The sequence below is a fragment of the Ictidomys tridecemlineatus genome, chromosome 2 (genome assembly GCF_052094955.1).
Source record: "Ictidomys tridecemlineatus isolate mIctTri1 chromosome 2, mIctTri1.hap1, whole genome shotgun sequence".
Classification (NCBI taxonomy): Eukaryota; Metazoa; Chordata; class Mammalia; order Rodentia; family Sciuridae; genus Ictidomys; species Ictidomys tridecemlineatus.
The window spans coordinates 213,947,448-213,960,787 of NC_135478.1; the positions used below are offsets into that span (position 1 = coordinate 213,947,448).

The following is a 13,340-nucleotide window of genomic DNA, read 5'->3' on the forward strand; positions in this document are numbered from 1 at the left end:
TTCTTTTCTAACCATTGATTCCCCAGGACTACTTGGCTCCAAGTAAGTGCTTGATAAATACTCAATGCATTTTTATATACATAAACTCAAAGGCATGAGAATCACTGCCTCTGCCTATTTCATGTCTTCTCATATATCAAGACTATAGATCAAACTTTTCCAATATGGTGCTGATGTTTCTGAGAACAGAGAATGAGAATCATAAATCCTTCGATACCATTTAATTTTAGGGCTTTTAAATGACAGGTGAGGACAGATAACAATTGCATGTTTTTTTTTTAACTGTTCTTTTCTAGCTATCTCATATTCTGCAAGCTTTCAGGTGATGATATGGAGGGTGGGTAGTGTTCAGATCTTTTAGACAATAGGAGGGAGGATGTCAATATCTTCATAACAGTTCTGAGTCTTCTCCACATAAAACACTGATTTAATTCAATCCTCTTCTTAACAAACAGGCTCTCCAAGACATAGAGCAGTAAGAATAAGGTCTTACATCCATTAGGAGCAGGGTAGTCCTCAGCCCTGGAAAACCCTAGGTACAGTGTCCTTTCTACCAAATAGTGCCTCTTTTCCTTTCAACCTTCCAATATTTGAAGGGCACATCACAACTTTAACCCTTCTTTTGTACTGCTTCTTAGGGTTTGATCTGTGTAAACATGGTTATTTTTTTTTACATTTTTAATTTGGAAAGGACAGGTAACATATTTTAAGCTTCCTTTGCATTTCTGCAGATAACTAGAACAATGATGAGCTAATATTAACAGAGCAAAAGTAGTTGATTAGTTTATTCATATTCAAAATAACCCACTGGGTGTGGTTTAAATGCTCTGAGGAACCATGTTTCAAGTGCAAATAGAATTCTTCTTAGAGATATTGTTCACGTGGTGAAATCTATCTTGATTAAAGCCTGGTCTGAACTGTGGGGTATAAGAAGGGTACAATAGCAGTGTATCACAGCTTGGAAAAAGGGTTGCCCTTGGGAGAGTGTTCTAGAAGCACTCTTGGGAGCTCTTAGGGCAGCCAATAACCAACAGACCTGGCTCATTGATGAATGACTTCAGAGAACTCTGTTGGTGAGTAGCCAATACCTGCCGTGCTTTTGGGGGTGACACGGAAGCTACCGAAAGCTAAGACTGAAGACCAATGCCTGGAATTTTGTAACATATATAATTTTGCAACATATAATATTTATCATACATATATAATTTATCAAGCCATTGGTTAATTTGCTGTACGTTTTACACTTTTATATTTGTTTTTTCTTTTCCTTTACGTACTATGATAATTTATAGTTAAATTTTTAGATTACTGCTAGACAAACGTCAATTTAATTAGGCAACTTAAAATGAGAATCACTTTTTAGGAGTGATAAAATTTAAAAGATGTGAACATGTTCTTCTAATGTGCTTTTATTATTGTTATAAATGCTTAATCATTAGCTCTGTGCTAATTGTTTGCATGCTTAAAACTATGTGAGAAATCATTTTGGCTAACAGTAAATCTTTTTATTTCTTCTGATTTTCTCCCTCAAACAGTGCTTGCCTTTTACATCACAGTAATTCTGATTAGAAAAAGGAATAATTTAGTAAAATGAAAGGATGGTTTTGTGTTCTGCTCAATCTTTGCTTCATAACCCTCACTTCTCAGCGCTCAGTCCAAGGACAGAGTGAGAAATGAGCATTATTATTTACTGAGTCATGATATTCCTTGCTTTTCTGTACTTTTTTAAAAAAAACTCTTGAGACATTCACAATTTATCTACATGTATGCATTTTCTTTAAAATTATTCTCTAACGTACATCAGGCAAGGACTGTCTTATTATTCTATGTACTGTAGCAGCAGCTTTACCAGGAAACCATGAGCTATTTCAGAATCACTGAAGGGCCTTTAAAAAATATACAGTCTAGGGCCCTAACTTAGGGACTTTAATATAGATATTTTAAGGAAAGTCTCAAGAATCTGATTTTTTTAAGCCCACCTAGATAATTTTCTGGACAGCCGAATTTGAAAATCACTAGCCTACAGCATGGAACAGTGCATTGAATTTAGAAAGTGTTTGCAAGCATTCCTTTATTTTGTTTTGTTTTGAAGGCTGCATCACTCGGGAGAGCAACATAAACTGGGTCTAGCTTATTTATTTTTCTCTCTTTGTGCTTTGCCATGCTTCACCAACTACCTGACAAAACCCAATTCAGATGCATTCTCTTTTGTTTTATGGTGCATAAAGATAATCCAATAACCACATCTTTTCATTGCCCTTTCAAAACTACTTGAAGAATTGGAAAGTACTTTTAAAAATTTGCATTAGATCTTTGTGGTAGAAGAGGACCCCATGACTGTGTTGGGCGTGTTGGGTGTGGCTAGAAAGACTTAGGCTCCACAAATGGCTATTCCACACTGTATCTGTCAAAGCGCTGTCCTTCACTTTCTAGCAGCTTCTGCTATTTTCATTGCTGCTTTAAACATGCTCTAAATGATGTATTTGTTCCAGAAAGCCATCTCAGTGCTGGTTACTCTCCGCTGGGTGGCCTTCTGATCACTTCCTTCACAACTGTCCTTTTCCAGATCATCATGGAGTGGTCATTCATTCTCCCTATGTGGCCAAAGCCCCGAAAAGGTGACAGAAAATTCTGCAATTGTCAGCGAGTGAGTGACATGCCTTGAGGAGCTCAATCTCATTCCCAGAATTTGCCAAGGGTGACTCCAACTTGCAATTTGAAGTTCAAATAAGCGTCTTTGTGACATTGAGGAAATTTTTTCAAGCAGCTTAGCTTGTGGGTTGCTTGATGTATTTAGGTTCCTAGAGCCATATGGAAATGTTGGATTGTGCCTAGGTCAGGAATAGGGTCACTGAAGGTCAGGGAAAAAAATTCAAAAATGAGGTGAATGGGTAGATGGAGGATAAGTGAATAAATAATGGAAAGAGCAATACATGAGGGAAAGTGAAAAAAGAAAGGTGACCAAGAGAGATTCTTTTAGTATATTTTTCAGTAAAGGGATAATTGACTAAGAACATTTAAGAGATTATCTCTAACATGTGAGCACTTGGGTCTAATAGCTTTTTGCAGATTTGAGATGTGGGTCTTCTTATAGCCCCCGCCCCCTTCTTGGCTATACCTTTTAAAATGTCATGGATAGTTGCTTGTTCCTTTCACAGTCTTTTTTGTTTGTTTGTTTGTTTTTTTGTTTTGGATACTGAGGATAGAACCCAGGGGTGCTTCACCTCTTAGCCACATACACAGCCTCTTTCCCCATTTTATTTTTTTATTTTGAGACAGGGTCTTTCTAAGTTGCTGAGGGCCTCTCTAAATTGCTGAGACAGGAGGCCTCAAACTTTCCATCCTCCTGCCTCAGCATACCGAACCGCTGGGAGCTGCTGGGATGATAGACATATACCACTATGCCAGGCTATAACCATTTGCAGGAATTTATTTATTTGGTGGTGCTAGGGATTGAACCCAGGACCTTGTGCATGTGAGGCAAGCACTCTACCATCTGAGCTATATCCCCAGCCCTTATGCAGGAATTTAAAAATGCATGATTTCTGGATTAATGGTTTAAACATTGGCCATGAGTTCTCTTGAATTATTTGTAAATTTTGCTTTGTATCTGCATTTGTACTTTATCTCCAGGAAGAAGTCTAAGCATTCATCAGATTCTCAATAACTAGTCAAAAAACATTTCTGTTTTTCTTTTAAATTGGAATATGAGGAGGTCAATTAGTAGCAGATGCCAGCCATGGAGGTTTAAGACTATGGAAAACATCCTCTGGGTAACAGTGAGCAGAGCTGTGTGAATTAGTTTGAATAATGTATCTCAGCTCCAAGCTGATGTGTCTCCCTTTTTCATTTAGTTGGTTTGGGGCTTGACCAATCCTCAGGTTTTACTTTTTGTGAGGCCTCAAACTTTTGGGTATCATTTCCTACTTTTTTGCCAACATAAATACCATGAATTTTTTTGTTCAGCTTTTTCACACAGGCAACTGACACTAATGACATCAGATCTGAATTACAGGTGTAATTCATTTATTGTATTTAGGGTTTCTCTACTGCAAGCTGGCAAATATGCCTGTATTTGCATTCTTAACCTTGTTTTTGTTTCTTATTTCTTATAAAGCTACTGCATTTGTTGAATTGCAAAATATTTTATAACTCCTTGAATATAGATGTTTTTCCAGGGTCAGATTCAAGAACAAAACTTCCAGGGCATATCTGTCCTTCATTAGCTATAGTTTTCGGGTTATCATTAGCACATTTGATAATATTTAAAGTTTTCTGCCTGGAAGTTTTCCTGATGATAAGAAGCATATTCTGATACAGCTTTCAGGTCCCCTGATAGCTTCTCAAGCAGAGTTACATAATCTCGCTCTTATGCTAATTTGTCAGTCTGTGACAGAAACAGGATTTCCATCAGTCTGGTACAAACTTATAAGCTGATAAGTCATTGGCTCTGAGTTTATTCTCAAAAGGGCAAAAACTGCCCATTCCTCTAAGCCCCGAGTTCCTGGGCAGAACCAGCAGGAACTAAAAATTGGGAAAGAAAGGAGATGAGGCCAGGGATGAGATGCAATAGAATTGAACCTCTTAACCCACTCTTGCCCATGACATTGGGGTGGAGTGATGGGTGAGAAAAGCACAACCACAACTTATGATGATCCTAGCTCTGACTGGCCGTATGGCCATGGGGAAGTCTCTGTGTGGCCCTTTAAGTAGATTTTATTCTGGAAGCCCTTGCTCCAGAGATTTATGTCTTGCATTTTCCTACACCTTTATTTATTTATGTAGAACAATATGAAAACATGCATTTTGCAGAATATGAAATTGATTAAAGTTTAAAAACAATTTACTTCCCAATGTTGCTTAATATTCATTAATTGCCTGCCTTCAGGTTGCTTTATACCCATTTCTTACTCCATATCTTAACTTACTCAATTCTTTTTCAGCCAAGAAACCTTAATGGTCACCATTTTATCCCCTAACAGAATAGAGAATACCCATAAAGATTTAGGTTTTTATCTACCACTTAGCAAATATCCATACACCTCTAGTAACAAATAATCCTTAAGAGATCCAAGAGATCTTTTTTTTTTTTTTTAGTGTTTACCAATGTAAGAATTAGATTGGCCTTTGAATAGGGTCTGCACATTGTCCAGAGGATGTTCTGATAGGTATCAAGGTCTAAAGAAGTCAGGGAGTCCATATTTGAGGGCGGCAACCCAAGTTTTGGAACTTCACAAAGATACAGATGAGGAGCACAGAGGAATAAAGGCCAGAGGTGCGCAGTCAGATCAAGCTGGAGGAACAGAGAGCTGGAATTCTGGAGCCTGGGACACATGCACAGGCAAAGTTGAATGACAAAGGTCCAGAGGGAGCCTCTGGCACAAAGGGTTAGGTACAAGTTATCATCCTACCAGGATTCAATTAGAAAATATACAGTCAAAAAAAAGTAACAGCCAAAATACACCGTGAGTCTTAAAAGGACTCTTTATTATACATGGTCTGTGCTGACCTGGCTTGGCTGTACTGAGCCCATGGGCAGAGCGAACAGGAGGAGGAGCAGGCTAAGTTGGAGCCAGGCAGCTCCTGACAGAACCAATGGCAGAATTTCCTCTGCAACTGGGCGAATTGCTTATGTCTGCACTTTCTGGTCCTCCTTTACCTTTTTATTTATTGGTCAGTACCATCTATAGACATAATTGCAGTTTCCAACCCTTTTACATTTTTTTTTAATTTGAAAAGAAAGTAAAACTCCTTTGGGATGCTTTTGCTCTCTGCATTTAGCAAGAAGAAGTAGAAGCACTGGAACTGAGGTTCCTCCCTCATGAGAAAGATGAAGTCCTCTTGCAGTTTTTGGAAATCTTGGGTGGTTTTGAGCCACTGAACAGCACCCTCTCACATCTCCTTGTCATTGCTGCTCTGTCCTTCCCCAGGCTTTTAGTGGTGGCATTAAACCTCTTACCTCCAGTCAGCTTTTGGATTTTGGATTTTGCAGGATATGTAATTGTTTAACGTTTTAAAAACTTTACTTTTGGCTTTTGTTTGGAGGACATGATGACCTCAGAGATAGTCTTCACCAATCAGTCACTGTGCTCCTAGGAATCCTTATTCTAATTTCTAGTTCATGTCCTTCATTGTACCCCCCAAATCTGGTTCACTTCATTAGTCATTCTAAACATCGTGGGATATGAGAGTGTCTCAGACCAACTAATTTTCTAGAAAAGTAGATTTCAATTTTCCAGAACTACATTTCCTTGATTTTCTCCATCTGCCCCTTAGCTATCAATTGGGCTAAATGCAGCCAACCCAAACCCTTTGTAATTTTTCTCTTCGGTGAGTCACAATATATGTCCTCTCTAGTTCGGCAGCAATTTCATGTTAAGATTTTTGCACTCAAAATTTATTATAGCATTATCAGCTCTGAGTCAGGGAGTGGGTTGGTTTTTTTTTTTTTCCAAAATACTTATTGTCCTTGTTTTGTGTCTAGCAAGGTAGGAATTCTGATTTATGCTGATTTATGGCTATTTTATACAGATTATAAAGAGAGTTTGAATGAGCTTTAGAATTAGCTTGAGAAAGAAAAAAGGGAAAGAATTTTAAATTAAAGCAAGAGAAACTTCTGCTTTATTTGGGGGCTTCAATTATTTTGAGGCTAATGAGTTCACTGATTTTTGGCTCTCTAAATCTAATAAATTATACATAAAATAGCCCAGCTTTGGAATCCAGGTTTGTTGTCACCCAGTCAGCTGGTTGGAAGCTCACAGGAACTGTGGCTGTCTCAGGGAATTGGCTGTAATTCCTCATAGAATTAAACAAAGCACTATGCAGATATTTATTATTATTTTGTGAGGGAGACATTACATGTGTGGGAATAGGTTTTGGAGTCAAAGAAAGTGCAAAGACACAGAGTAGAAGGTTTTGCTGTGATTTTGTTTGGTAAAACAGCTTTTGAACAAAGATTTCCTCAAAGAATCAGGAACAAAATATAATCAGCTTGAGGGCCTCTGTGTATAGCATTGTGCTATAGGGATCAAAAGGAAATCTAAGCTTTTGATCCCTTGTCTCCGGTGGGCAATGGGATTTAGAGTTCTGTCAGTATCTACATATTTAGTTCTAAGGTACTGGGAAGAAGCTTTGAAGCCAATGAAAAGCATAAGACTGGATTTCATTAAAAATAGTTATTCAGAAACATGGAACAATGGTGTAGTGCAGAAACATAGTGATGCTCAGACTCTGAGATGCCTCTACACCCAGCCACACCACCAGCTCTGAAAGGACTCCACGGAAACTCAGTTGCAGGGGATGTCATGAAGGTAGTCATGATCCTGGAAGCACTGGGATGATCCAATGCCTCAGTGGCCAGTCAAGGACTCATGGCTACAATCCTAACAATTGAGTCTTTAATCAAATCTGGGCGAAGACATTTTCTATGATGCCATTACAAAGTCCATAGGGGTGATGAGGTAGGCAGTCATAAGCCTGAAAATAGTAATAGGGACATCTGCTCAAAGTCTGAACCAATGTTATTTGCAACTATAAAGGTAGCACGGTGATCATAACATACTATAGTGTCTGTACTAAGGACCCTTTACTAATCCCTTAATAATTTTGAGATTGTATTGTTTATTTATTAAAATAAATATTTATTAAAAAGTAGCAACTAGAGGAGATGGGGCTGTAGCTCAGTGACAGAGTGCTTGCCTAGCATGTGTGAGGCACTGGGTACAATCCTCAGCATCACATAAAAATAAACCAATAAAATAAAGGTATGCTGTGTATCTACAACTACAAAAAGATTTTTAAAAGGGAGAAACTATAATGCCTTCAAAAATTTCCAGATCAAGGTGGGATGTGCTGGGAAGAGATATTGGCCAAATTATACATTATATTATGTGCATGTATGAATATGTAACAACATATTGTACCATCATTATGCTTAGCTATAATTCACCAATAAAAAATATGGAAAGAAAAAACATTCCAGATCATGGTGTGCTTTCTCATATATTACTTTATGAATGAAATTGCTTATCTGTAGACGAAAGTCACATGGATGGTGGTCTGCAGCTGTAGAGGATTGAATTGTGTCCCCCTGAAATTCATATTTTGAAATTCTAATCCCTAATACCTCATGATGTTACCTTACTTGGAAATAGGATTGTGGCAGGTATAACTAGTTAATTATAACTAGGCCATTAAGAAGGTAAGTAATTCAATATAATAATATCCTTATTAAAAAGGAGCATTTGTACACAGATTCATGCACACAGAGAACAGAATGTGAACGTGAAGCCAGAGTTCAGGGTAATATGCCATAAACCCAAGAGACCAAAGATTGACAGCAAACCATTAGAAGCCAGGAGAGGTATGCTTATTAGTCAGCTTTTCATTGATGTGACAAAATACTTGAGAAAAAAATGCTTAAAGGAGGAAAAATTTATCTTAGCTCATTTCAGAGGTTTCAATCCATGGTCGGATGGTTTCATTGCTGTGGGCCTGTGGTAGTGTGGTGGGGCAGAGCATCATGGTGGAGAGGGGCTGGTGGAACAGAGCTGCCTGCCTCATGGTGGCTGAGAAGGAGAGAGTGAGAGAGAAGCACTGGAATTCCTTCAAAGACTTGTGACCTTCGATAGGGTCCCATTTCCTAGTTTCTACCACTGCAGAGTAGTCTATTCAAATTACGAATTCACCAGTGGCTTAATCAGTCAGAGCCTTCCTGAGCAAATCATTTCCCAAAAGCCCCACCTCTGAACATGACCTCACTGGGAACCAAGGCTTTAACATGTGCGTCTTTGGGGGACATTCATATCCCAACCCAAACAGCACAGAACAGATTATTCTGTATTGTCCTAAAAAGGAATGAACCCTGCTGACACCTTGATCTTGGAGTTCCATCTGCCAGAATTCTGGGACAAGAAATCTCTGTCACTAAAGCCAACTCACTATACTTTGTTATGGCAGCCCAGGGAAATTAATATGGCAGTCGTCAACACAGCCATGTCATTTGTGATGGGCTGAAGCCTTAGGGTTGCTTCCTTTTTCCTTACTTTCCTCTGAAGGCATTTGAAATTGGAGTTCAATTTTCTTAAAGAAGATCTGAGCACTGGGTTGTCGGTAGTGATAGGAAAGGTCTGAGAGGATGATGAGGGTTGCAGGGGAGGAAGTCTCAGTTGGCGGAGGATGACGAATGGTGTCCTGGAAGGGAGAGGCTGGCAGTTGAAGGGCTGGTGCTCTTTGATGCACCAAACTTAGCCCCTTTCTCCTTTCATCCTCCATCTTCTTCCTGTCACTTTAATTTGCTCTCATGGCACCAACACCCACTCATTCATTGATAACTCCCAAATCTCCAGCCCTAGCCCCACCTGTCTCCCAATTTGACTGATTATTAACCTCCTTCCTGGCACCTTGAACCCAGTAAATGCAAAATGCAAAATTACTATCTTCCACCCCAAGTGGCACTTCCTGTTACATTGACAATATTGTTCAATTTACTCACAAGTCACTCAATCAAGGAGCCCTTGTGTCATCTATAACCCTTCTATTTTCTTACCATATATGTCCAAATGATGACAGAAAACTATTAAATCTGTCTTCTAATGTCCCTTAAATCCATCCCTTCCTCTATATTTTTGAGTTTCTTAACCTAGTCCTTCATTTCTCAGTGACTTTCTCTTTGACTTCCTTTGCATCAAATCTCTTTCCCTCACTGTGTCAAGAGACATCTTTCTGAAATATGCATCATCTCACTTTTCTTGTTCAAGTCTTCAAGTGGCTCCCTAGAATATATAGGAAGGTGTTTACATTCCTTGCCAAGTTCCCTCTTCATTATCAGTTTCCTGCTAGCTTTTTAAGTTTTTTTTTCAGGTTTATTGGGATATATTTGGCAAAAATTATATATTCAAAGCAAATAATGTGGGAATCTGATTTACATATCCATTGGCCAGATACAGAAAGACAATATTGCCTGGTCTCACTTACACATGCAATCTGAAAAGTTGAATGCACAGAAACAGAGATTAGAAGTCTGCTTTTCCAATTTCATCAACTACCTATTTCCTTTTGAGCTGTGGCCATAAGGAACTATCAACTAATTATTTGCCCAAATGCATCATGCTCTTCCACATGGATGTGAGATAAGCTCCTCTTGTTCTTTTTTCTTTCTGTCATGCCATTTCTTTTTGCCTTTTTGATGAAATCTATCCTTTAGGACACTCCCAAATACGATGTTTCCCTTTTACTTTATGTCATGCATATTCAGTGAGGAAGACAGTCACAACCCAGTGGAGGATATATATACATAAAATAATCATTAATAATTATTTATTATTGTTAGGCCTGTGAAAGAAGTGTAAGGTTCCCGAAATGATACAAGTGAGAAACTTTTTTGAAGAAGTGCCCCTTAAACCAAGATGTAAAGGATGTACAGGAGTTGTTCAGGTGGAGTGTGGGTTGAATGTCCTCTAATCGAAGAGAATGGCATATTTGAAGACTTTGAGGGAGGAAGAAGTTTCCTTTTCTGGACTCGTGTCTTGATCATATATGTAGGTAAAATCACCTATTGCTTTAATAATTTATTGGCATATGAGACTTTAGATGTAGAATGTTGGTAGGTCCTGTTTATATTCCTGTTCCTAGCACCCAGAAGAGAATCCATACATATGTATAATGCAAACTTTAATATTTGTGACTAATTGATTGCATGACATAATGACTTGGGTTAATGGATTAATGGATGGACTCGATTTGTTTAAAAGATAGTATGTTTGGGTATCATGATGTTAAGGGACAACACCAAGGGTATAAAGATCAGCAGAGGAAGTAAGAAAATGACACCGTTCATAGATGAACCAAAGTCATAGGCAGGGTCAAAATTAGAAAGGTCAAAGTTTTGACTATGGCATCCATGCAAGGTTTGAGTCAAGAATTAGGAAAATTTCTTGCAGGAAACTGAAGCCAGGAAAAACACTGTAACTTGATCTTATTTAGACTTTTTGGTCTATAGAATAGAAAAATCAGAGTAGACTATTAGTCTAGAACACAATTGGCCCATTATGTCTTCTGGGTGAAATCCAGCCTACTGCCTATTTTTATAAACATAATTATCTTGAAAGGTAGCCAGACTCATGTGTTTATTTGTTATTCTTTTTAGTTCTTATCATGCTAAACTGCCAGGGTTATACAGAAACCACATGACCTATAAAACCTAAAATATTTACTCTCTGACTTTTTACAAAGAGTGTTTGCTAACCCTAGTTCTAGAACACTAGTTGTTTTGCACGATACCGGTCATTAGCAATGATATTGTTGACAGCTACTAATTAAATAAAATGCTATAGTCCTAAATTTTTACATGTACTAAATTCTTACACATGTAACAACTATAACAATTCTGTGAAGTACGTGTTACCACCTCCATTTTATGGGAAGGAAACTCTGCATAGAGAAGGCAAATAATTTGCCCAGGATCACATAGCTAATGAGCATGCTCTTGATCACTGTATTGCATTGACTCTAGGAAGAAGCAACCTCTTTGTTATTGACAAAAGTGGGTATAATATGTAGTAAGATTATCCTGCAGGGAAAAATTTCATATTGCTGTTGCTTTAGACATAAGCTGAGGGCTGTGTGGCTATTAAGTTCTCACTGCTCTTTCAGAAGGTTAATCTGACTATATAAATAGAACTTGATAACCATTTATTCCTTTATCTAAGATTAATAGCCATGCACATAAGATATAATTTACTTATTATTTAGTAAACAGATTCATAAAGAGAAAGTATCAATTTCCTATATCAATAATGTATAAGATATGGTCTGATGTATTAGCTTTTCATCCAACTGAATATATGTGAATGGGAGTTTCCTAAGCCTGAGTAAGTTTGTGGAAATAGATTGAGTTCTTAGGCTTTGAGAATTTTTCCAAGTTTTCTCTTGTGACAATATCAAACTGTCTAAGGAATATATCTAAGGATTTGGGTTTGGAGATAATAGCAGTTATTATGGTTTGGATATGATCTGTTCCACTGAAGCTCCTGTTCATGCAGGAAGAATTAGAGATAAAATGATTATATCTGGAGGTTGGGGCTGTAGCTCAGTGGCAGACACTTTCCTAGTTGTGTGAGGCACTGGGTTTGATCCTTAGCACCACATAAAAATGGAACAAATAAAATAAAGGCATGCTGCTCATCTACAACTACAAAAAAATGATTATATTTTGAAGATTGGAACCTTATCAATCCATCCTAGTTTGAATAGATTGAGTGGCAACTATAGGCAGGTGTGACAGACTTAGAGGAGGTGGATCACTGGAGGTGTGACTCAGAAGGGTGCATCTTTCCTGTGGCCCCTTACTCCTTCTCTCTCTCTCCTTCTCTGCTTCCTCATTGACATAATTAGAGAAGCTTCCCTCTGCCACCTCTTCACCCATATGTGCTGCCTCACCTTGGGCCCAGAGCAATGGAATTGGTCATTTATGGGCAGAAACTTCCAAAACTGTGAGCCTCAAATAGATTTTCCTTCCTTTAAATTGTTTTTGTCAGGTGTTTTGGTCACAGTGACAAAAAAGCTAAGTTAAACAGAAATTGGTACTGAAAAGTGGGGTCATTGCTGTGACTAACCCGACCAGGTGGAGTAGAAGTCTTTGGAGCTTGTTTGTGGGAGGAATTTTGAGAAGTTTGGTGAGGTAGGCTGTAAGGCTTTAGAATGTTGTAAGTGAAGCTTAATGGGTGAGTCTGGTGGGAACTCAGAAGTCCAGAATGCTGATAGGAATTAGGATTGTGGGTTAAGAGGTTTCAGAAGAAAATTAGGGCTCTACTGGGAATTGGATAATCATGTTGTATTCTGGCAAAAGAACTTGGTTCTATCTTGTCCATGCACTGAGACTTTCTGTGAGGCTGTATGAAAGGTGATGGACTAATTAATCTGTCAGAGGAAATTTCAAGGTGGCACAGCATTCAGGTGGTGGCTTGCATATTGATGACAGCATTTAGCCAAGTTTTCTGTGATAATCAGGAACAAAAAGCAGAACAGAAAAATTTGAAAAACTTGTAGTTTAGCCAGAAAAATGTGGGTGAAATTGTAGTTGTTAAAGACATTATAGTAATTGAAGAGATGCTAAGTATTTTGCACAGAGACAATAGAAAATATACCTCAAGGGAATCTCAGGAATTTGCAAAACCATAGCCACTTCAGGATCAAGAGTGTATGTAGATGGAAAAATCCCTTTGTAAAGAGACTGTGGGGATGTTGAGGAAGTTGTTCTACCCCACTGAACTGTGTAGGCACTCAGAGGCCACTGAAGCCATGATTCCGGGGGTCCCAGGTATTGTACAAGCTGACATCAG

The 13,340-nt window shown here is 38.3% G+C and overlaps 1 long non-coding RNA gene across 4 annotated transcripts in view; it reads left to right on the forward strand.

Annotated features, from left to right (window-relative positions):
* Positions 1-13,340, forward strand: part of LOC110598845 (uncharacterized) — a 241,725-nt gene that overhangs the window by 127,125 nt on the left and 101,260 nt on the right. The window lies entirely within an intron of this gene.